This window comes from Salvelinus sp. IW2-2015, linkage group LG14, assembly GCF_002910315.2.
Source record: "Salvelinus sp. IW2-2015 linkage group LG14, ASM291031v2, whole genome shotgun sequence".
In the NCBI taxonomy this organism is placed as follows: domain Eukaryota; kingdom Metazoa; phylum Chordata; class Actinopteri; order Salmoniformes; family Salmonidae; genus Salvelinus; species Salvelinus sp. IW2-2015.
Genome location: NC_036854.1, coordinates 50,084,100 through 50,107,891, shown reverse-complemented (window position 1 = coordinate 50,107,891; position 23,792 = coordinate 50,084,100). Strand labels below are relative to the sequence as shown.

Here is a 23,792-nt window from a genome sequence, read left to right as displayed (position 1 = left end):
GAAGGACATCCATMTCTGCAGCACTCCATCAATCAGGCCTTTATGGTAGAGTGGCCAGACGGATGTCACTCCGCTTGGAGTTTGCCAAAAGGCACCTAAAGGACTCTCAGACCATGAGAAGCAAGAGTCTCTGGTCTGATGAAACCAAGACTGAACTCTTTGGCCTGAATGCCAAGCGTTACCTCTGGAGGAAACCAGGCACCGCTCATCACCTGGCCAATATCATCCCTACGGTGAAGCATGGTGGTGGCAGCATCATGCTGTGGGGATGTKTTTCAGTGGCAGGGACTGGGAGACTAGTCAGGATTGAGGGRAAGATGAACGGAGCAAAGTACAGAGAGATCCTTGATGAAAACCTGCTCAAGAGAGCTCAGGACCTCAGATTGGGGCGAAGGTTCACCGTCCAACAGGACAACAACCCTAAGCACACAGCCAAAACAACGCAGGAGTGGCTTTGGGACAGTCTCTGAATGTCCTTGAGTGGCCCAGCCAGAGCCTGGACTTGAACTTGATCAAACATTTCTGGAGAGACCTGAAAATAGCTGTGCAGCGACACTCCCAATCCAACCTGACAGAGCTTGAGAGGATCTGCAGAGAAGAATGGGAGAAACACCTCAAATTCAGGTGTGCCAAGCTTGTAGCGTAATACACAAGAAGACTCGAGGCTGTAATCGCTGCCAAAGGTATCTCAATAAAGTACTGGCAAAGGGTCTGAATATTTATGTAAATGTGATATTTCAGTTTTTTTTTWTACATTTGCTAAAATTGAAAAAAAAAGGTTTTTGCTTTTCATTATGGGGTATTGTGTGTAGATTGATGAGGGGAAACAACWATTTAATCAGTTTTAGGCTGTAATGTAATATCAAGGGGTCTGAATACCTTCAAATGCACTGCATATGCAGTAGGGTGCCTTTGGGACACAGCTAAAGTCTAGGCATAATAGGCCAGATGGACACCCTCACTACACTCTTTACAACTAGTCRCTGTTTCAGTATCAATCAGTCCCTCCAGGACTTTGTTGGGATTTCTGTGTGATATTTGCTGGTTAAAATGCTTGGATTTGCTGCGGCAATTCAAACATTTTGCATGGCAATACGTTTGTTGACCTGTTACTTGATTGAACCATATTATGCAGTAAATGTGCGGTGATTGGTTGAAATTGCGAGATCTCTTTTGTACTGCGGTGATGGGTCCATTTTATGGGATAATGTTGTGACTTTTATGCGGAAATATAATATGCAGGGAACTGTTGATTTATAAAATTGTAAAAAATGTGATCGCAAAAATCACGGAATCCTGGAGCCACTGATCAATGACAAACAGCATGTCAGAAAAGCTGTTCTGAGATAAGCATGAGGGATGATCCATCATATGTCCTGCACGTGGCTACTGGTGTGTGGAATGTCCAGCTGGCTGTCCAGTCACTGACCTCAGATCAGCCTGTCTCTCCTCTCTTCCCTTCCCTTCCTGAACCCCGGTCATCTGCTCTGTTCTGTTCTTGTCTACGTCCCAAATGGCAACCTATTCCCTGTGTAGTGCACTACTTTTGACTAGAGCCCTTTGTGATGCACACAGCTGTGTTCCGATTGCCAGTACCAGTTCTGAGCGTGGTCCAGCTGATCAGGCATAATTACGCTCCCATTCACGCTCTAATATGCACCAACACACATRGCAGCTGCCGTTTGATGTCGCAGCCGCAGTGTCACAGATCGAAGAAGGAGCCAGATGTCTCTCAGGATGTTAAAATCTGAAGCATCCATTAGAAYTTCCACTTCCCACCAAATATGGTGATGATAGGAAGTCCAGTGGCGGGAAGTAGAAAGATGGAGCTTGATGAAACTTGGCATGACATCCTGCAAATTTTATCATCAATGATACATTCAATGTCAATACAGTTTTATGTTCCCAAAACTAGAATCTGTTACGAACAGAGTGCACTAAGTTTTGTAGACTTAATCCTTTGCCAAAGTTTTCAAATTGCATTGTTTAGGAGTGSAAGGGCAAATAGAGTTACTGCACATGCGCACATAACAGATAAGGAAGGCGTCTCCCATTTGTCATGTCTCTTGTGATGCGGTTCACAGCGGAACTGACGGTTGTGTTAACTTAACAACTGCGTCTGAGTTTTGAAAAACCCTTCCCCCCCTTTTATTCCATGCTGGCGGAAGACCTAGCTAGCCTGTAACTAGCTAACACCAGACACAGATAAAAGGGGAAACATATCATTATCTTTGCAATAGATTAATAGGGTAAACTTTTAATTATATTTGCTGATGCCCCAGAGGCAGATTTTGGCACCAGTAGAGTATCTATATTTAATTTAACCTTTATTTAACTAGGCAAGTCAGTCAAGAACAAACTCTTATTTACAATGACGGCCTACCAAAAGGCAAAAGGCCTCCTGCAGGGACGGGGGCTGGGATTAATAATAAAATATAAATATAGGACAAAACACAAATCACAACAAGAGAGAAAACACACCACTACATRAAGAGAGACCTAAGACAACAACATCCTACCCTTGCTAGATTACGGAGACATAATTTATAGATCGGCAAGTAAGGATGCTCTCGAGCGGCTAAATGTTTTTTACCATTTGGCCATCAGATTTGCCACCAAGGCAGCAACACATAACAACACAGCATGGTAGCAACACAGCATGACAACAACATGGTAACAACACAACATGGTAGCAGCACAAAACATGGTACAAACATTATTRGGCACAGACAACAGCACAACGGGCAAGGAGGTAGAGACAACAATACATCACGCAAAGCAGCCATAGCTGTCAGTAAGAGTTCCATGATTGGGTCTTTGAATGAAGAGATTGAGATAAAACTGTCCAGTTTGAGTGTTTGTTGCAGCTCGTTCCAGTCGCTAGCTGTAGCGAACTGAAAAGACGAGTGCCCCAGGGATGTGTGTGCTTTGGGGACATTTAGCAGAGTGTGACTGGCAGAATGGGTGTTGTTTGTGGAGGATGAGGGCTGCAGTAGATATCTGCTGCCTTCCAAGCAATGGGAACCTCCCCAGAATGGAGAGACAGGTTAAAAAGGTCAGAGATAGGCTTGGCGATTACAGGGGCAACCTTAAAGAAGAAATGGTCTAAACCATCTGACCCAGATGGTTTTTTGAGGTCAAGTTTCAGGGGCTCCTTTAGAACCTCGGATTCAGTGACTGCCTGCAGGGAGAAACTTTGTAGTGGGGCAGGGGAAAAAGAGGGAGAAGCATCGGGGATAGTCACATTAGAAGGGGTGGGAGATGAGGAAATGTTGGATGGGCAAGGAGGCATGGCTGAGTCAAATAGGAATTCTAACTTAATGAAGTGGTAATTAAAGAGCTCAGCCATGTGCTTCTTGTCATTAACAACCACATCATCAACATTAACGTAACCATATATAAACCATGCCCCTCTACAAGGCRGTGCTTATTTAAATTAGGTAAGTGCATATCATATTACCATTGACGTATTAAAATGAGGGTTCAGGTGAAATCACCATGTCTCTTTAATAATGAATCCAAGTGTTTGACATGGGGGAGGGGACCAGTAAATTCACGATCAAAACGTCAGTGTGGAAGCAACAGTAATTTTTCATACTTTGGTCATCATACTTTGATCGAGTTTCCTTCAAATATCATCCAATTTCATGAAAAACATGATTTTGACTGTTCATGAACTTTAAATCAGACTGTGTGCAGTGACAATGATGTGAGGACTAATGATGCGCGGGTTGATTCATAACCCACAGTCCCCTTGGTTATAGCTGAGGGGCGGTCAGGTTTAGGGTCATGAAATATTGTGTGGAAGAATGGCAGGTGGGCGGGGGGCGGGTTGAATATAGAGAAAACAACGTATTAAAAATCCATAAATGTATAATTTGTTAGCAATTCATATCYATAGGCTACATTGATATTTTTCTGTCTTTCATTATTTTTATCTGCTGTTAGTACGTAAACCTAAGCTTTAGGGCCTAACTGTGCATGCACCAAATACATGACAATTGCCAAATGCTTTTGGGAACTTTGGCAGAACATTTTTATGTTGGTCCACTGATGCAAAAAGGACAATGTCGGAGTTTAATGCAATTGGAGAAAAGCTGCAAAATGGAGATCTGAAAATAAAGAGAAGGGAGGGCCAGAATAGTAGCCTAATGTTAGGGAAAGCTGTTATGTGTGATGATTGTGAGGCGCTATACAAATTCGACAATCACAATATGTGGACCTCTAATTTGGCGCGTGAAGAGAACTGTACTAACCTCTCACATAGCCTAATATAATATTAACTCCTGCAGAATTCAGTAGTTCTTGCAGTAAAATTATCCACCAAATATACATTTTGACATTTTGAGATCTTCACAACGCTGTCCGTGATGTGTACACCGAGGAACTTAAAACTTACTACCCTCTCCACTACTGTCCCGTTGATGTGGATAGGGGGGTGCTCCCTCTGCTGTTTCCTGAAGTCCACAATCATCTCCTTTGTTTTGTTGATGTTGAGTGTGAGGTTATTTTCCTGACACCACACTCCGAGGGCCCTCACCTCCTCCCGGTAGGCTGTCTCGTCGTTGTTGGTAATCAAGCCTACCACTGTAGTGTCGTCCGCAAACTTGATGATTGAGTTGGAGGCGTGCATGGCCACGCAGTCGTGGGTGAACAGGGAGTACAGGAGAGGGCTCAGAACGCACCCTTGTGGGGCCCCAGTGTTGAGGATCAGCGGGGTGGAGATGTTGTTACCTACCCTCACCACCTGGGGGCGGCACATCAGGAAGTCCAGTACCCAGTTGCACAGGGCGGGGTTGAGACCCAGGGTCTCGAGCTTGATGACGAGTTTGGAGGGTACTATGGTGTTAAATGCTGAGATGTAGTCGATGAACAGCATTCTCACATAGTTATTCCTCTTGTCCAGATGGGTTAGGGCTGTGTGCTGTATGGTTGCGATTGCGTCGTCTGTGGACCTATTGGGGCGGTAAGCAAATTGGAGTGCGTCTAGGGTGTCAGGTAGGGTGGAGGTGATATGGTCCTTGACTAGTCTCTCAAAGCACTTCATGATGACAGAAGTGAGTGCTACGGGGCGGTAGTCGTTTAGCTTAGTTACCTTAGCTTTCTTGGGAACAGGAACAATGGTGGCCCTTTTGAAGCATGTGGGAACAGCAGACTGGGATAAGGATTGATTGAATATGTCCGTAAACACACCAGCCAGCTGGTCTGCGCATGCTCTGAGGAAGCGGCTGGGAATGCCGTCTGGGCCTGCAGCCTTGCGAGGGTTAACACGTTTAAATGTTTTACTCACGTCTGCTGCAGTGAAGGAGAGTCCGCAGGTTTTGGTAGCGGCCGTGTCAGTGGCACTGTATTGTCCTCAAAGCGAGCAAAGAGTTATTTAGTCTGTCTGGGAGCAAGACATCCTGGTCTGCGATGGGGCTGGTTTTCTTTTTGTAATCCGTGATTGACTGTAGACCCTGCCACATACCTCTTGTGTCTGAGCCGTTGAATTGCAACTCTACTTTGTCTCTATACTGATGCTTAGCTTGTTTGATTGCCTTGCGGAGGGAATAGCTACACTGTTTGTATTCGGTCATGTTTCCGGTCACCTTGCACTGGTTAAAAGCAGTGGTTTCGCGCTTTCAGTTTCGCGCGAATGCTGCCATCAATCCACGGTTTCTGGTTTGGGAATGTTTTAATAGTTGCTGTGGGTACGACATCGCCGATGCACTTTCCAATGAACTCGCTCACCAAATCAGCGTATTCCTCAATGTTGTTGTTGGACGCAATGCGGAACATATCCCAATCCACGTGATCGAAGCAGTCTTGAAGCGTGGAATCAGATTGGTCGGAGCAGCATTGAACAGACCTGAGCGCGGGAGCTTCTTGTTTTAGTTTCTGTCTGTAGGCTGGAAGCAACAAAATGGAGTTGTGATCAGCTTTTCCAAAAGGAGGGCGGGGGAGGGCCTCATATGCGTCGCGGAAGTTAGAATAACAATGATCTAGGGTTTTACCAGCCCTGGTTGCGCAATCGATATGCTGATAGAATTTAGGGAGTCTTGTTTTCAGATTAGCCTTGTTAAAATCCCCAGCTACAATGAATGCAGCCTCAGGATATGTGGTTTCCAGTTTACATAGAGTCAAATAAAGTTCGTTCAGGGCCATCGATGTGTCTGCATGGGGGGGGATATATACAGCTGTGATTATAATCGAAGAGAATTCCCTWSGTAGATAATGCAGTCTTTGTCGTGAGCGAGTCGACCAGGAGATCAGCTTTTCTAAGGCCCGCCCCTTTGACGTGACGTGGCAAAGAGTTTATAAAATGGATTGCAACGACACAGCCGGCCACTGGATGAAGCCTGATTTAAACATATTATCAGTAATTACCAGTAAATCTAGTGCGCTGTAGTCTTAAGAGGTTTTAACATCACTCAAAATAACAGGCTCGGATTGAAAATATATATTTTTCTGTCAGTTGAAAAATTGGCCAATACTTTGTTAGTCAAAGTGCATCCAAACAGAATTGTACCTATATCTGACATAGGAACACTAACAACCAACTACACAGTACACGACAGTAACTCTCCCCTCCTCCAGAGTCCTATTGCTAGCCTAAAATGTTATCTGGGTGTCCCAAATGGCATCCTATTCCCTTTATAGTGCACTACTTTGTCTGCACTACCCTGTTCAAACATAATGCACTATAAATGGAATAGGATGCCATTTGGAATGTTGCCAGAGGCTGTTTTAGGCCTGTTCTGGTGGCAGCTATGTTCTCTACTCTAACTCTCTGAACCCACTGAACTCTCCAGCTAGCTACCTAAAAGCTGTTTTAAGCCTCACAGCCAACCCCATTGGTTTACAGCATTATCATGCACACCAACTCACACGCTCACAGAGTGCTTGAAGTGGACTGAAATAAATGCTCATTTTGGGTGCCAGTACTCATCATATTTTTAAGGCTGATTCTAAAGAAGGTGCCAGGACTCAAGAGTTAGAACATTTGAGGTGACAGTACTATGTCTGTTAAAAAAAGGTGCTGAGTAGAACCATAGAGGATTCTTTGGTTTGTCCCTATAGTGGAATCCTTTTTGGTGCTGGGTAGAACCCTTTGCAGAGGATCTATCTAGAACCCTATATGTAGGGTTCCTCAAATAACCTTTTTATAGAACTGTCTACGATGGGTTCTAGCGAGAACCCTTTTATCTTTGGAGGGTTCTTCCTAGAACCCTCTATGAGCAGTTCCACCAGCCTCATTAGTCTTTATAATTACATTTTTATGACAATGCATTACATATATCATAAGGCCTTTCTTTGAGGGCATAGTTATACCCTAACATAGTGGTGTTAATAATCTCCTGGTTTTGTCACGACTTCCGCCAAAGTTGGTGCCTCTCCTTGTTCGKGCRGSGTTCGGCGGTCGACGTCACCGGCTTTCTAGCCTGCACCGATCTACGTTTCTTTTTCCATTTGTTTTGTCTTGATTGTACACACCTGGTTTCCATGACGTTAYAATTTATTCCCTATTTAACCCTCTGGTTCCCACATGGTTTTGTGCGTGTTGGTTCTTTGGTTGCTCTTTGGTGTCGRGCTGGAATATTTTTCCCTGTATGGAATTAGTTAGTGATTTATTTGAGTAAAGTACGCTTTTACTCAGTTCTGTGTCCTGCGCCTGACTCTGTCCTAACCGCTGCACACTGACACATGACAGGTTTACAGGCCAAGTCAGTGATTTCTTTCGGAATCCAGACGGAGTAAGGATAGCCAACAAGTGGAATTCTTAATCAGCCACAACCTGCATTTAGCCAGGGTAGGGAAGATGCAATACCGAGACTACCTCAATCCTCTAGACTGGAACAACCAGTTGGTACAATACATCCAATTACTAATAGATTGGATTAATTTAGAAAAATGAATGTTATTTATCTTTGTGTAGCGTGAAATTAATCAACCAATCAATGTACATGCAAAAAATATATATTACACTAAAACAAACAATTCTGAACATCTCCCTGCAATAGAGTACACWTACAAAATGATGCACTTGATTAAGAATCAATCGAGGATAAGCCCAAAAAAGCATACAACTTATTTCCCTTGTGGTCCTCTTTCTTGAGAGCAGTTGGCAAGTTTGGCATGTGTGACAGTCTACAACACATAGAATTGAGCACTTAAATGTGACTTTTYTTGTACCTCTTCTCAATCTCTCGGAGCATAGCGAGAGTTGGTTTGAATATGGCTGGCAGAGAGTAAACAAGTTCAGCACTTTTTAACTCCTAACAAACACTTTTCCATCTTTCTTTGGAGTTTAAACTCTTATAATCTCGGGTCCAACATCTGTTGTGCCACCAGATATCATTAAATGTTCTGAACCGTGTAGAAAAAGGTCATGGCTACTGGAGAGCTGCTGAGACGACAGACACAAAGAGCACATGGATGATTCAGCCCCAATCTCACTCTTTCCCCCAGTCTCTCTCCCTCTCTTTTATCCCTCTCTCCATCTCTGCCTCCCACTCCCTGTCTGACTCCTATCCTTTATTCTTCTCCCCCTCTCATTCTCTCTCCCTCCATCTCTCCCTCCATCTCTGCCTGACAGACACCCGCACTCCAGTGAGTTTCTGTCCATGCGTGTCATGACTAATTGACTCTCACTGGGGGTTATGGCAAGGTTGTGGCCATCACATGCAATGTTCAGTCAGAAAGGTCAAAGTTGAATGAAAAAGAAAACATGTGTGTCGGTGTGAATAATGATGACAGTCAGACGCAGCCTGGACAGACCAGATCATGGCTAACATACCAACGGTGTTAATAGAATCSGTGTGACCCAGTCAAAACGTGTGTGTACAGAATATGTAAGTTGTTCATAGGAAGACAGTATGCTATAAGGTATCAGTACAGCAGCCCAGCCTTCAGATGAGAATGTGCATCTTTTCTCTCGCCTGCAAAAATGAAGCCCTGGGGATTGCAATACGGTTATAAAGCAAGTATAAATGAACTCACCCACTTTATTGTCTCCTCTTCAACATCATGACTCACCGGTCCTTAAATCCACACCTGTTGTCCTCCATGCAACTGCAGGTCCTCACTAAAAACAGAACAGGACAGAGAAAAACGATTGTTGAAATTGAACCAAAAACAAAAACAATGAAATAAGCTTGTTGTAAGGCAAAGTGCTCAATTAATAAGAGACTCTCAAACCAGAAATGATTGGTTGAAGAGACATTCAATACTGTTACGTGTTTCGGCTAAGAAGAGTTTGTTTCGGCGAAAATTCAAAGCTGCACTGTCTCAGTTCTCATCCCAAACGTAGTCCTTTTGGGAAGCTATACGGGGAAGCTGTACGTCCCAGTTTTTCAGATTTTCATCTAAATGTTGTGGAACCTATATGGTTAAATATGAAACTATTTGTGAGAAGATGAARCGTTATTTTAGCCTTCTAAATGTGATAATTGTTTTTCATATAGACTTTTGCCAATTCAGTAACCACGCCCACGTGAGCACAGACATTGTGGCAACGTGATGGAACCGCCCTCCAAGGCGAGGGCATAAAAGGACTGCTAATTTACATTTGACCAAAACATGAGAACGTGAGGATTTGGTCCACACTTTACGAAATGGTTTAAAAACTACAAGACCAGCACATTGCCGGGTTGCTACTGRCGTGTAAAATGGTTTAAAACTACTAGACCAGTATACGTGCAGCGTGACCGAGCTGAATATTACGAAATGGTAACTCAACAGAGAAGAAGACTAGACATAGACATGCACTGGCTGCAGCTCTGCATGTAACGTGACAAGAAAATAAGAACATTTCCCTATCAAACGACCATTGGAACGCCTGATGTATCCAGTCTAACGAACACTTCCAGAACAAAGAAAGCCTACTACTACAACTACTAAGGACATTGATTCAGAGGGGTTGGGTTAAATGTGGAAGACACATTTCAGTTGAAGGCATTCAGTTGTACAACTGACTAGGTATCCCCCTTTCCCTAATATAACTTCAGGTGGAAAACCTTAGACTTTCTGTCAAACTATTCATCACAGACGGATCGAGGGGTTTCAACAGAGAGACGACAGACAAAGACATATAAGCGTAAATATTTGTTTCATTTTTATATCCAAATGAGCGGTTGTTAGGGTGCTATTATTCAACTGTATGTACAATAGTTGAATTCCTTTGTCTCTCCTTCTCCCGCTCTTTCTTTCCCCACCCCTTTCATTGTGTATCCAGCCGTCATATCGGGTTAGTCCACTAGGGACTTTTCATTGCATTATGTTAGTAATCAATTCAACCTATATTGTGTGTGTTTACGTAATTCTGTGTGATTATTTAGTTAGTTAGTAAATAAGTAATTAAGCCAGTTTGTGTATCGCTGAATCATCATTTAGACTAGGGTTCGTGCAGATTTGAAGTCAACAACATTCAGAATGAGACTGATATGAGGAAATAATAATATAAAAATTGACTGTTATTAATGTAAGAGATATTTATATCTTTAGAGTTTAAGTTGGGAAATAGTAACTCGTTAAATAACTTTTCCCGTGGTGCCCCAAGATTGCATTTTTAAAAATGTAACCTTTATTTAACTAGGCAAGTCAGTTAAAGAACAAATTATTATTTACAATGACGGCCTACACCGGTCAAACCTGAAAGACACTGGGCCAATTGTGCACCGCACTATGGGACTCCCAATCATGGCCGGTTGTGATACAGCTTGGATTCGGACCCGGGTGTCTTTAGTGACGCGTCAAGCACTGAGATGCAGTGCCTTRGACCACTCATGAGTTAAGTGATGAATTGAATCACGTAATAACTAAACATAGTTAACTGATTTGATAAAATAACCGTCATCCCATTAATGGTAGTCACGTCACGTCACAATTCACCCTCTGAATGGCACACATACACAATCCATGTCTCACTTGTCTCAAGGCTTAAAAATCTTTAACCTGTCTTCTCCCCATCTACACTGATTGAAGTGGATTTAACAGGTGACATCAATAAAAGATCATAGCTTTCACCTGGATTCACCTGGTCAGTCTATGTCATGGAAAGAGTTCCTAATGTTTTGTACACTCAGTGTACAGTGCACTACTTTTGACCAGAGGTGCACTTTATAAGGTGCTATTTGGGATGCAGTTACTTCTTTGCAAACTGGTGTTAGAATGAGAAGGGGATGGTCAGGGGCTAACTTTATGAGACAAAGGCTTAGAATCTGCATCCCTCCACCCCCCATACACACACATTCACACACCTCCTGGGGCCAAATGAATACCTGTCAGTGAGTATGTGAGTTTCACATTACAGCGTGTGATTTCATTAAGTGTGCCCTTCAGGGGTCTGCTACGCCAGGTGGTGGTCCGACAGTGCCAGAACTAAACGTAAAGCCCTGTATCTACATTGCAAATATACTCTTCTGTTAATGTACATGACGGCTCAGTCCTGCACTCAATAGTAAGACTCAACTGCTGTTGAGCTGCCATAGTTTCCATAATTCAAAGGCTTGAGTAAATTTCGGTTGAATTCACACTGTGACAGATGCACTGTCAAACCTTTGTATAATTTCAGCCAGTAGTTTTGAATGTAGCGCTCACGAATGAAAGTGGTCCCCAGAAATTGCGTACTGTCACGTGCGGATATGTGCACCATGTCCTTGCTCTATAGTGCTGAGCAATTAAACCAAAATGTCAGTTGTTCAGATATTAAACAAGTAATTGACCGATGTCGGTTCATTTACTTGAATTCCATTTAGTTCTGTTGTTTTTGTGAGCCCAACGCGCCGTTTCTCTAGAGAGAAATAAAATAATTCACAAGGGAAATGAAGTGAAGACCTATATGGGACACTGGGATGAAGGGAGTTGTACTTTTCATTATGGAAATATAAAACCTAGCTCAGTACAGAAACGTGTCAATTAACAACAATGACCATAATCCATTGCGCCTGTTCTTTTCCGTCTCGGACAGAGATGGATACACTTTAACGCCTGCTATGTTAGGTTAGATACACACAGACCTCATACAGCACTGCATGAGAGAGGAATGTACACAACCCAATGATGAGAGATAGAGACAGTTCATGAAAGTATGCCTTATCTACTATAAAGTCAAATTATTGTCAGACGGCTCTGCAGAATAGGCCTACTTAGGCAGTCTAGCCTAGCTAAATAGGATGACTGAAGACAGTACAGTATGGGGAGAACAGAGATAATGTTAGATGGTTATCTGGATGGCTGACTGCTACTGCCCGAGCAGAGATGAGATGATGACTTTAAGGAATTAAAAATTATAAAGTCATCAAATAAAACAAAGTAATATACACAACTGAAATATTTTATTATTTCATAGTAATTTCCTATTTTACTGTATGGACCTGACAGAAACAATTGAATATTTTGTGTGTTTTGGAGCTTTGGAATTTCAATGCAACATCTCTAATAATAGTTTTATTTTATTATACATGAATGTTAAAAAAATTACTGATTTTTTTCATAATCTAAACGAAGCCAAACCGACCTCAAAATTAATAAATATGGGGGAAATGGCTCTGCACAGGTTCCAAAAAACAGTAACTTTCAATTTAGGAATTTTGTGGCTAATTTAGGTAAGACAGTATTTCTGCGCGTAGATTATGCATGTCTGAAMTACATTCTTTGGGCTAGGGGGCAGTATTTTCACGTCCGGATGAAAAGCATGCCCAAAGTAAACTGCCTGCTACTCAGGCCCAGAAGCTAGGATATGCATATTATTAGTAGCTTTGGATGGAAAACACTGTGAAGTTTCTAAAACTGTTTGAATAATGTCTGTGAGTATAACAGAACTGATTTGGCAGGCAAAACCCCAAGCACAATCCATCCAGGGGAACATTTTTTGAGCTCAATGTGTTTTCTATTGGTTTTCTATGGGAAACTAGATTTATGAGGCACCTGATTGCAGTTCCTATGGCTTCCACTAGATGTCAACAGTCTTTAGAAATTGGTTGATGTTTTTCCTTTGAGAAAYTAAGAAGTAGGGCTGTTCAGTCTGAGTGTCAAGCCAAGTGGACTCTTTTGTTTGGTGCGCACGACCTGGAACTCGCTCCACGTTGATTTTATCTGCTATTGAACACAGTATATTCCGTCTTAAATTTTATTGATTATTTACGTTTTAGGATACCTAAAGTTGGATTGGAAAGTTGTTTGAAATGTTTGGACCAAGTTTACAGGTCATTTATTAGATACTTTGTAGGCATGTTGGGCGAGTTGGAACCGGTGTATTTCTGAATCAAATGCGCCAAATAAATGGACATTTTGGGGATATAACGAAGGAATTTATCGAACAAAGGGACCATTTGTGATGTTTATGGGACATTTTGGAGTGCCAACAGAAGAAGATCTTCAAAGTTAAGGCATTAATTATATCGTTATTTCTGATTTTTGTGTAGCACCTGCCTGGTTGAAATCTGATTTTCATGTGTGTGTATGCGGGGTGCTGTCCTCAGATAATCGCATGGTCTGCTTTCGCCGTAAAGCCTTTTTGAAATCTGACACWGYGGCTGGATTAACAWGAAGTTAAGATTTATTTTGATGTATAACACTTGTATGTYTWATKAATTCTTATTATGAGTATTTCTGTTTTTGAATTTGGCGCTCTGCAATCTCACTGGATGTTGTCAAATCAATCCCGTTAMCGGGATTCGAGCGGGAGTGGGGGTGAAGGGATCCCTAAAAGGTTTTTAACACTGAAGAATTTGTATGAACCTCAATATCTTCAAGTTCTATTAATAAATTATAATGCGCACATTGAATAGTACAGTGCAAATCTTTATATGATTATTAAACCATGGATTTGACCTTGCTGACTTCTCATCTGCAGTTGAAATATAGTTATAGGACTGCTGCCTTGGATTCTGAATGTCATTCTATTTTAATCACCAAAGATTTATACAAATCTGGAATTATTTTAATCACCAGAGATTTGGATATAGTGTATTTAGAATCCGATTTGTTTTGACATTTTCTCCATGTAGAGTTATGCAGTATTAGTCTCATTTTATCCCATGTACTGATAGGATAAGGCTTTATCGAAAATACTCCCCTTGGTGACTCACAGATAGGTAGTTTCCGATAGGCAGTGTAATGTCATTATAATCTATATCCCAAATGACACCCTATTCCCGATGTAGTACACTACTTTTCACCCGGGCCCTAAAATGACCTTAATTGGTCATCATAGAAAAGGGCTGTCCGTGGAGAAGCCTGTTAGGACGACCAGAGGCTAAATCTAAATCCCCCCCCCCTTTCCTGTCAACAATTCTCTGCTTTTCACAGCCTTGCCAATCCTCTTTCTGACTCGCCTCTTTTCATCACCAAAACAGCTGCCTCCAACAATCAGGCAAATATGTGCATGCCGTGTGTGTGTGTGTGTGTGTGTGTGTGTGTGTGTGTGTGTGTGTGTGTGTGTGTGTGTGTGTGTGTCCGATAACTTTCATATTGTGATTTTGATCTATATGTGGGTATATATGCAGCAGACAACCAGAGACAGAGACAGTGAAATGCAGAGGAACCAAGGAGATAACGTGCTCAGAGCCCCCTAAATTCTTAGTAAATGGACTTTGAGTACTCCAGCATAGACCTTAACATGAACACCCTCCAACGTCAATTTATCCCACAGTATAGGAACATAATACAATGCAGTGCTAACAAATCCTGAAGTTTGAATAATGTGTGTGTGAATAATGGAGCTGAGCCCATGGCTGTACAGTGGGGAGATTAAGCATGGCGCTAGCCAGCTATCAAGGCAGGCAGGGATGCAGGCTCAGGACTAGTTGTCCTGACTCAGTGTTGGCGTAGCCTAGCTGGGGCTCAGGGGGTTAATGCAGCTGGGGGCAAGGTCTGATCCAGATCCCATCGGTAGCCGACGCGACTTCAAAGAGTCTAAATGGCCATCTCCTCTCGGCTCAGACACACTGGGCAGCCCAGAAGTCCCAGCTCACAGGTCAAACTTAGTTTAATCTTTTATGGATCGTGCTTGCATTGATTGTGAACAGTTTCATGAATACAGCAAAGGGCCTTGATTCCATATCACATCGAAACATATGGTCATTTTTTCAAAGGCTGAGATTTTCCGACTTTTATGTAAAGCCTTTTCTCTCTCTCAATTCCCTTTCTCCCCTTCTCTCCCCTATCCTTCTCTACTTGTTCACTTCCCTCACTCTCTCGTTTTGCATAGAAGGTCACAGTAATTTCCCCCTTAGACAGATAAAAAATAAAAACATTTGCATAGTGATGAATTATTCAAAGTCCTGCCCTTGAAATGGAGCGCTGCAGTCGTCAACTAACACACTCTTAAAAATGCTGGGTTAAAAACAAGCCTATTTGCATAAATATTGGACAGAATACACGTTGCGTTATTTATACCCAGCCAGCAGGGTCACAAACAACCCCTTGTTTTCTTTAAATTGCGTTGTTGATCCTGGGTTACTGAGCTATGATCCACCAGGTCAGATTAGAAAACAAGAGGCACATTTTAGGAGGGGCGTGGCTGACAGATAGTTATTGTTGGCCACCCGCAAAAGTAAATGTCATTCCAGTTAATCTGTTATGTTGTATTGTCAACACATTTTAAGGTTGAACACTGACACGTTGTATCTTTAATAAGGCTTACACAAGAGTATGAGTTCCTATGCATATCCTAATGTTGATAGTTACCACTTTATAATATTTGTGGCTGCTAGTAAGTTCATGAGAAAACATGATCTTGTACATTGTACGTAGAGTAAGCTACAGCACCATCATGTTTCTCAAATCATATTCTACAATAGTTGGCGATTAAAGAGCATCCCCCCACTGACTCCCTGTGACCTGGCCTTGACCTCTGTCAGCGTCCCGCGGCTGGCCACCCTACCTGGTGAACAGGTGTCAGATGGATGGACCAGCATCTGCTAGGCTACCCTGCAGCCCCTCAACACCAAGGATGCGGTATGCTTAGTCTTAGTATGGAGACCAGGGAAGGGTCGCAAAGAAAACAGTTACAAAGAAGTGTCTCTCTCCCATACAGCTGCACTAGAACTGATTTACAGATCCCATATTGAATGGTAAAGAATGACTCCTACGTTTAGGTGTCAGGCTGTGTGAGGCTGCAGTGGGATCAGTCACCAACACAAACAGTCAGCAGACGATGCAAATATTCTCCATGCAAATTCAGTCTGCCATGAAGCATGTAGCTAAATGACTAGCAGCTGGTATTATAAAAGGCATGCAAATACTGTTGTTAGAAGAAGGAGAAGGCAAGGCTCACTGATTGAGTGGAAACAGGGTGAGTTCCAAATGGCACCCTGTTCCCTATATAGTGCACTACTTTGGACGAGTGCACAGAGAGCTCTGGTCAAAAGGAGTGCACTTTGTCGGGATGAGGGTGCCATTTGCAAATCAGGACGAATCAATGCTAACAAACACCATGCCTCCCAATTATGAGGCTTAATTCACTTTTTCTTTCAGTCTCCAATCCATTTCCTTCTCATTGAGAATAGAGAGAAGCAACTAACTCAAAGAAAACATTTAAATTTGAGGATTTTTTTTCACTCACAGAGGCTACATACCAAACGGCATCCTAATCCCTATATAATTAACTACTTTTGACCAAAGCCCTATGGTACACTATACAATACAGGCAATAGGATGCCATAGGGAATGCACACATAAACGTGATCTCTTTTATCCTGATTCGATTAGTCAGTCTTTAAGAGTTGCGATAGATTGGACCAATCACAGCGAACAAGCAGGAGAGCTGGAAACAGGAATCTGATGAGAAAATCGAATTATATTTGTCGAATGTGCCGAATACAACGAATGTTAACCTTACCGTGAAATGCTTATTTTACAAGCTCTTAACCAACAATGCAGAGTTTAAAAAAATATATATATATTTATTTTTTATTTTTTATAAAATGTTTAAAAAAGTAACGAGACTATACCAGTACAGATTAGGCAAGGTAATTGAGGTAATATGTACAGTAGGGGTAAAGTGACTATGCATAGATAGTAAATAGCAAGTAGCAACAGCGTAATAAATGGGGTCAATGCAAATAGTTTGGGTAGCCATTTGATTAACTGTTTAGCAGTTTTACAGTATGGCTTGAGGGTAGAAGCTGTTAAGGAGCCTTCTGGACCTAGACTTGGCCCTCCGGTACCGCTTGCCATGCTGTAGTAGAGAGAACAGTTTATGACTTGGGTGACTGGAGTATGACATTTTTTAGAGCCTTCCTCTGACACCGCCTAGTACAGAGATCTTGGATGGCAGGAAGCTTGGCCTCAGGGATGTACTGGGCCATACGCACTACCCTCTGTAGCGCCTTGCGGTCAGATGCCGAGCAGTTGTCATGCCAAGCGGTGATGCAACAAGTCAGGATGCTCTCGATGGTGCAGCTGTAGAGCGTTTTGAGGATCTGAGTAACCATGACAAATCTTTTCATTCTCCTGAAGGCATTGTTGTGCACTTTTCACGACAGTCTTGGTGTGTTTGGACCATGATAGTTTGTTAGTTATGTGGACATTATCGATCCTCTGCACTACAGCCCCGTCGAACGGAATAGTAGGTCTATGGTTTCTGGGATGATGATTTTGATGTGAGCCATGACCAGCCTTTCAAAGCACCTCATGGCTACATACATGAGCGCTACGGGGAGGTAGTAATTAAAGCAGATAACCTTGGCGTTCTTGGGCACACTGACTATGGTGGTCTGCTTGAAACATACAGGTATTACTCAGTAATGGAGAGGTTGAAAATGTTGGTAAATACACTGTTGGTCATCGCATGTTCTGAGCACGCGTCTTGGTAATACATCTGGCCTTGCGGCCTTGTGAATGCCAATCTTTAAAGGTCTTACTCACATCGCCTAAGGAGAGTGTGATCACACAGTCGTCCGGAACAGCTGGTGCTCTCATCCGTGCATAAAAGGCATTTAGCTCATCTGGTAGGCTCACGTTGCTGGGCAACTCGCGGCTGAGTTCCCCTTTATAATCCTTAATAGTTTGCAAGCCCTGCCACATCTGACAAGCTTCAGAGCCCACGTAGTAGGATTCAATCTAGCCTTTAGGTCAGTGTGGATGTTGCCTGTAATCCATGGCTTCTGGTTGGAATATGTACGTACGGTCACTGTGGGGGCGATGTCGTCTATGCACTTATTGATGAAGTCGGTGACTGATGTGGCATACTCCTCAATGTCATCAAATGAATCCCGGAACATATTCCAATATGTTCTAGCAAAACAGTACTGTAGCTTAGCAACCACGTCATCTGACCACTTCCGTATTGAGCAAGTCACTGGTACATCCTGCTTGAGTTTTTGCTTGCAAGCAGGAATCAGGAGGATAGAATTATGGTCAGATTAGCCAAATGGAGGGTGGGGGAGAGTTGGTCTCAAGTTTCTTTTCCTTTGGTTGCACGTGACATGCTGGTAGAATTGAGGTAAAACAGATTTAATTAGACACAGACCACCACCCCTTGTCTTACGGAAGAGGTTGATGTTCTGTCTTGCCGATACATGTAAAACCCAGCCAACTGTATATTATCAACTGTATATATGTCCTGGTTCAGCCACGACTCTGTGAAACATAACATATTACAGTTTTTAAATGTCCCGTTGGTAGGATAGTCTCGAACAGAGCTCATCCAGTTATTCTCCAGTGATTGCACATTTGCCAGTAGGATGGATGGCAAAGGCGGATTACTCACTTGCCGACGAATTCTCACCAAACACCCGGATATGCAGCCCCTGTATCGGTGTCTCCTCTTCATGCAAATAATTCATTAAAGACAAAAAAAAATCTTTGTCCAGTCTGAGGGGAGTAATCGCTGCTCTGATGTCCAGAAGCTCTTTTCGGTCATAAGAGACTGTGGCAGAAACATTATGTACAGAGAAGGTTACAAACAATGCGGAAAAAACCCACATGGAATAGCAGAATTGGTTAGGAGGCCGTAAAACGGCAGCAATACCCATTGGAACACAAAGGTGTATATGATGGGGCCTCTCCTGCACTGTAATGCGCTAGCATTCTCTCTCGCGCTAGTGCTCCTCCCCCTCTGTTCTGCTGTAGCGTGTGATGATGTRTCATAGATAGAGAGACAGCGTCATGGCCATGCATTTCATCACAGGCCTCTGTGTGTGTAGAGGCTCACCAGTGCTCATTAGCAATCTGACCGGAGGGAGAGAGAGGGTGGCGGAAGGGATGGAGTGACGGAGGGAAAATTATTGAGAGAGAGAGAGATATCGATGGAGAGAGAGAGAGGGGGCTGGGTGGTGGAGAGGATGGAAAATGACAGATGAAGAGAGAGCTGGTGTCACGCCCTGGCCTTAGTTATCTTTGTTTTCTTCATTATTTTAGTTAGGTCAGGGTGTGACATGGGGGATGTATGTGTTTGTATTGTCTAGGGTTTTTTGTATGTTTATGGGGCAGTGTCTAGTCTAGGTGTTTGTATGTCTATGGCTGCCTAGATTGGTTCTCAATTAGAGGCAGCTGTTGATCATTGTCTCTGATTGGGAACCATATTTAGGCAGCCATATTCATTGGGTATTTCGTGGGTTATTGTCTATGTCATTACGTAAGTTGCCTGTGTCTGCACTTGTCGTAGTATAGCTTCACGTTCGTTCGTTTGTTGTTTTGTTAGTTTGTCAAGTGTCCTTCGTTTCGTCTTCGTTAAATAAATTCAAGTATGTATTCAAACCACGCTGCGCTTTGGTCCGATCCTTGCTCCTCCTCAGACGAGGAGGATTACGACGTTTGTGACAGCTGGAGAGAGGGGCAGACAGTGAGCAATTCTAAGCTTGATCTCTCATTGTCAATTTGAAGCAGTACAATCATTAAAAAATTGATATATTCTCCTGAGTTACAGTTATTATGAAATCTCTTGCATAACTCATATTCCCCCTTGACAGGCATAATTAATTGTTATATTCCTCACTGGAAATGTGTGTGCAGCAATATGTAATTATTTAGAGGTTTACTGTATAATGTAATTAAGTATTTCCCTTTACACAGATGCACTACTGTTTGTTTACTAGACATACACACAGGAACACAAGCACACACATGCATAAAATCTGTAACTCTGCATCCATCTCGTCACTTGATTCTGTGATTCATTCCTCTGCACTGCATGTTTGACAAGGTAAGCGATAAGATGTGTGTGTGTGTGTGTGTGTGTGTGTGTGTGTGTGTGTGTGTGTGTGTGTGGTGTGTGTGTGTGTGTGTGTGTGGTGTGTGTGTGTGTGTGTGTGTGTGTGTGAGAGAGAGGGAGAGAGGGAGAGAGGGAGAGATACAAGACCAAAGTACGCCTTCCTGTCCGTTTGGTAGTAATTCTTCGAATTCAATTGAGTCCACTTCGATTTTGAACGGTGTGTGTGTGTGAGCGTTTACTGCCTATGTCCGTGTTTGGATTGATATAACTAACGTATGGAGAAGAGACAGACAGGGACAGAGACTAATGAGAAAGAAACGTGGAGAGAAAAACAATGATAGACGGGGAGGGAGGAATGGAGTGAGATATCAAAGGGACACAGATGGGAAGAGGGAAAATGTATGGAGGAAAAGAAAAGAGAGACCCCTACCTACATTGTCTGGAATATATTGAGCTTCCATCTGATCCATTACATTTAACCCACCCTCTGCATCCTAAATGGCACCCTATTTCCAATATAGTGCACTACTCTGGTCAAAGTAGTGCACGATATAGGAAATAGGGTGCCATTTGGGACGAAAACCCAGAGAATGCCTTTACTACTATATCAGCCCAGCAAGTGAGCTACTACTGTACAGTGTGATTGAGCTAGTGATTGCATTTGATAAAAACACTTAATTAATCTGCCTTCCCAATTAAATCTACTTTGAGAAGTCAAACATAGACTACCGTTCAAAAGTTTGGGGTCACTTAGAAATATCCTTGTTTTTGAAAGAAAAGCAAATGTTTTGTCCATTAAAATAAGAAAGATGGCCAGCATCCCGGAGTCGCCTCTTCATTGTTGACGTTKAGACTGGTGTTTTGCGGGTACTATTTAATAGAGCTGCCAGTTGAGGACTTGTGAGGCGTCTGTTTCTCAAACTAGACACTCTAATGTACTTGTCCTCTTGCTCAGTTGTACACCGGGGCCTCCCACTCCTCTTTTGGTTAGGGCCAGTTTGCGCTGTTCTGTGAAGGGAGTAGTTGTACCAGATCTTCAGTTTCTTGGAAATTTCTCGCATGGAATAGCCTTCATTTCTCAGAACGAGAATAGATTGACGAGTTTCAGAAGAAAGGTCTTTGTTTCTGGCCATTTTGAGCCTGTAATCGAACCCACAAATGCTGATGCTCCAGATACTCAACTAGTCTAAAGATGGCCAGTTTTATTGCATCTTTAATCAGAACAACACTTTTCAGCTGTGCTAACATAATTGCAAAAGGGATTTCTAATGATCAATTAGCCTTTTAAAACGATAAACTTGGATTAGCTAACACAACGTGCCATTGGAACACAGGAGTGATGGTTGCTGATAATGGGCCTCTGTACGCCTATGTAGATATTCCATTTAAAAAATCTGCCGTTTCCAGCTACAATMGTAATTTACAACATTAACAATGTCTACACTGTATTTCCGATCAATTTAATGTTATTTTAATGGACAAAACATTTGCTTTTCTTTCAAAAACAAGGTCATTTCTAAGTGACCCCTAACTTTTGAACAGTAGTGTATATTTTATTGAAAATAATTATTGTTTCTGGACGATGCACCATACTGCCTTTTTGACAACATAACAGAGCGGCGCAGATACTATTCGATTTGAGAATGGCGCTCTTCCCTCACCGCTTTCGCCAGTTCACGTCAGAGGCAATAGACCAGCGTCCCGCGGCTCAACATAATCTAATCTGCCCCTTACCTCAAGAAAATGTTCTGATAAACAAAGCAACTCAAACAATAGCCGAATTTGCATGCAACATCCAATTCTGTCATATATCACATCATGGCTTGACAAATTATTTGTTTGGCCAACTGTTTGGTACCAGTGTAGTACCAGTGACAAGTTTGGACACACCTACTCATTCAAGGGTTTTTCTTTATTTTTTAAAATGTTCTACATTGTAGAATAATAGTGAAAAGCGTTGAACAAATCAAAATATACTTTATAATTGAGATTCTTCTAAGTAGCCACCCTTTGCCTAGATGACAGCTTTGCACACTCTTGGCATTCTCTCAACCAGCTTCATGGGGTAGTCACCTGGAATGCATTTCAATTAACAGGTGTGCCTTGTTAAAAGTTTGTGGAATTTCTTTCCTTCTAAATGCATTTAAGCCAATCAGTTGTGTTGTGACAAGGTAGGGATGGTATACAGAAGACAGCCCTATTTGGTAAAAGACCAAGTCCATATTATGGCAAGAACAGTTCTAATAATGCAAAAAGAAACGACAGTCCATCCTTACTTTAAGACATGAAGGTCAGTCAATGCGGAAAAAAGTGCAGTCGCAAAAAACATCAAGTGCTATAATGAAACTGGCTCTCATGAGGACCGCCACAGGAAAGGAAGACCCATAGTTTACTAGAGTTAAAAGCCTCAGAAATTGCAGCCCAAATGAATGCTTCAGAGTTCAACAGACACATCTCAACATCAACTGTTCAGAGGAGACTGCGTGAATCAGGCCTTCATAGTCGAATTGCTGCAAAGAAACCACTACTGCAAGGACACAAATAATAAGAAAATACTTGTTTGGGCCATGAAAAGCTGAGATTTTTGGTTGCCACTGCCATGTCTTTGTGAGACGTTGAGTAGGTGAATAGAGGATCTCCGCATGTGTGGTTCCCACCATGAAGCATGGAGGAGGAGTTGTGATGGTGTGGGGGTGCTTTGCTGGTGACAATTTTTGTGATTTATTTAGAATTCAAGGCACACTAAAGCAGCATGGCAACCACAGCATTCTACAGTGATACGCCATCCCATCTGAATTACGCTTAGTGGGACTATCATTTGTTTTTCAACAGGACAATGACCCAACACAACTCCAGGCTGTGTAAGGGCTATTTGACCAAGAAGGAGAGTGCTGCATCAGATGACCTGGCCTCCACAATCACCCAACCTCAAACCAATTGAGATGGTTTGGGATGAGTTGGACCACAGAATGAAGGAAAAACAGCCAACAAGTGCACAGCATATGTGGGAATATGTCATATGTCATATGTCATGACTGTTGGAAAAGCATTCCAGGTGAAGCTGGTTGAGAGAATGCCAAGAGTGTTTAAACTGTCCAAGGCAAAGGGTGGCTTCTTTGAAGAATCTAAAATCTAAAATATGATTTGTTTAACACTTTTTTGGGGGTTACTACATGATTCCAAAGGTGTTATTTCATAGTGTTGATGTCTTCACTATTATTCTACAATGTAAAAAATWGTAAAAATGAAGAAAAACCCTTGAATGAGAAGGTGTGTCCAAACTTTTGACTGGTACTGTATGCTATGCCTATCACTYTCTATTGGCCTCAGCCTACTCACAAGGAAGCCTCCTAGGATCCCATGCCCTGGACCTATCTTCCTCTACTACTCTCTTCAACACCTTCTGTACTGCTCTGATCATGGGAACCTCAACCTGCCTTTATCTCACTGGACACTTCTGATCTCCAGCACCATGGCTGCTTCCCTGCCTACCCAAACTCCTTGCTCCGGCAAAACGCTGCGCCACGCCCACAGATGTCAGTGTCTTCTCCGCAATGAGTCTGGATCTGAGTACCTCCCTGATGATTTCTAAAACCTAAACACATTCCAACCATTCTGATTGGTCCCAGAAACCGATGGGTTGGACCAGAGCTAG

General features: G+C 42.5%; 1 pseudogene; it reads right to left on the bottom strand.

The window, feature by feature from the left end:
• Positions 1–23,792, bottom strand: part of LOC111973571 (disks large-associated protein 1-like) — a 230,971-nt pseudogene that overhangs the window by 147,227 nt on the left and 59,952 nt on the right.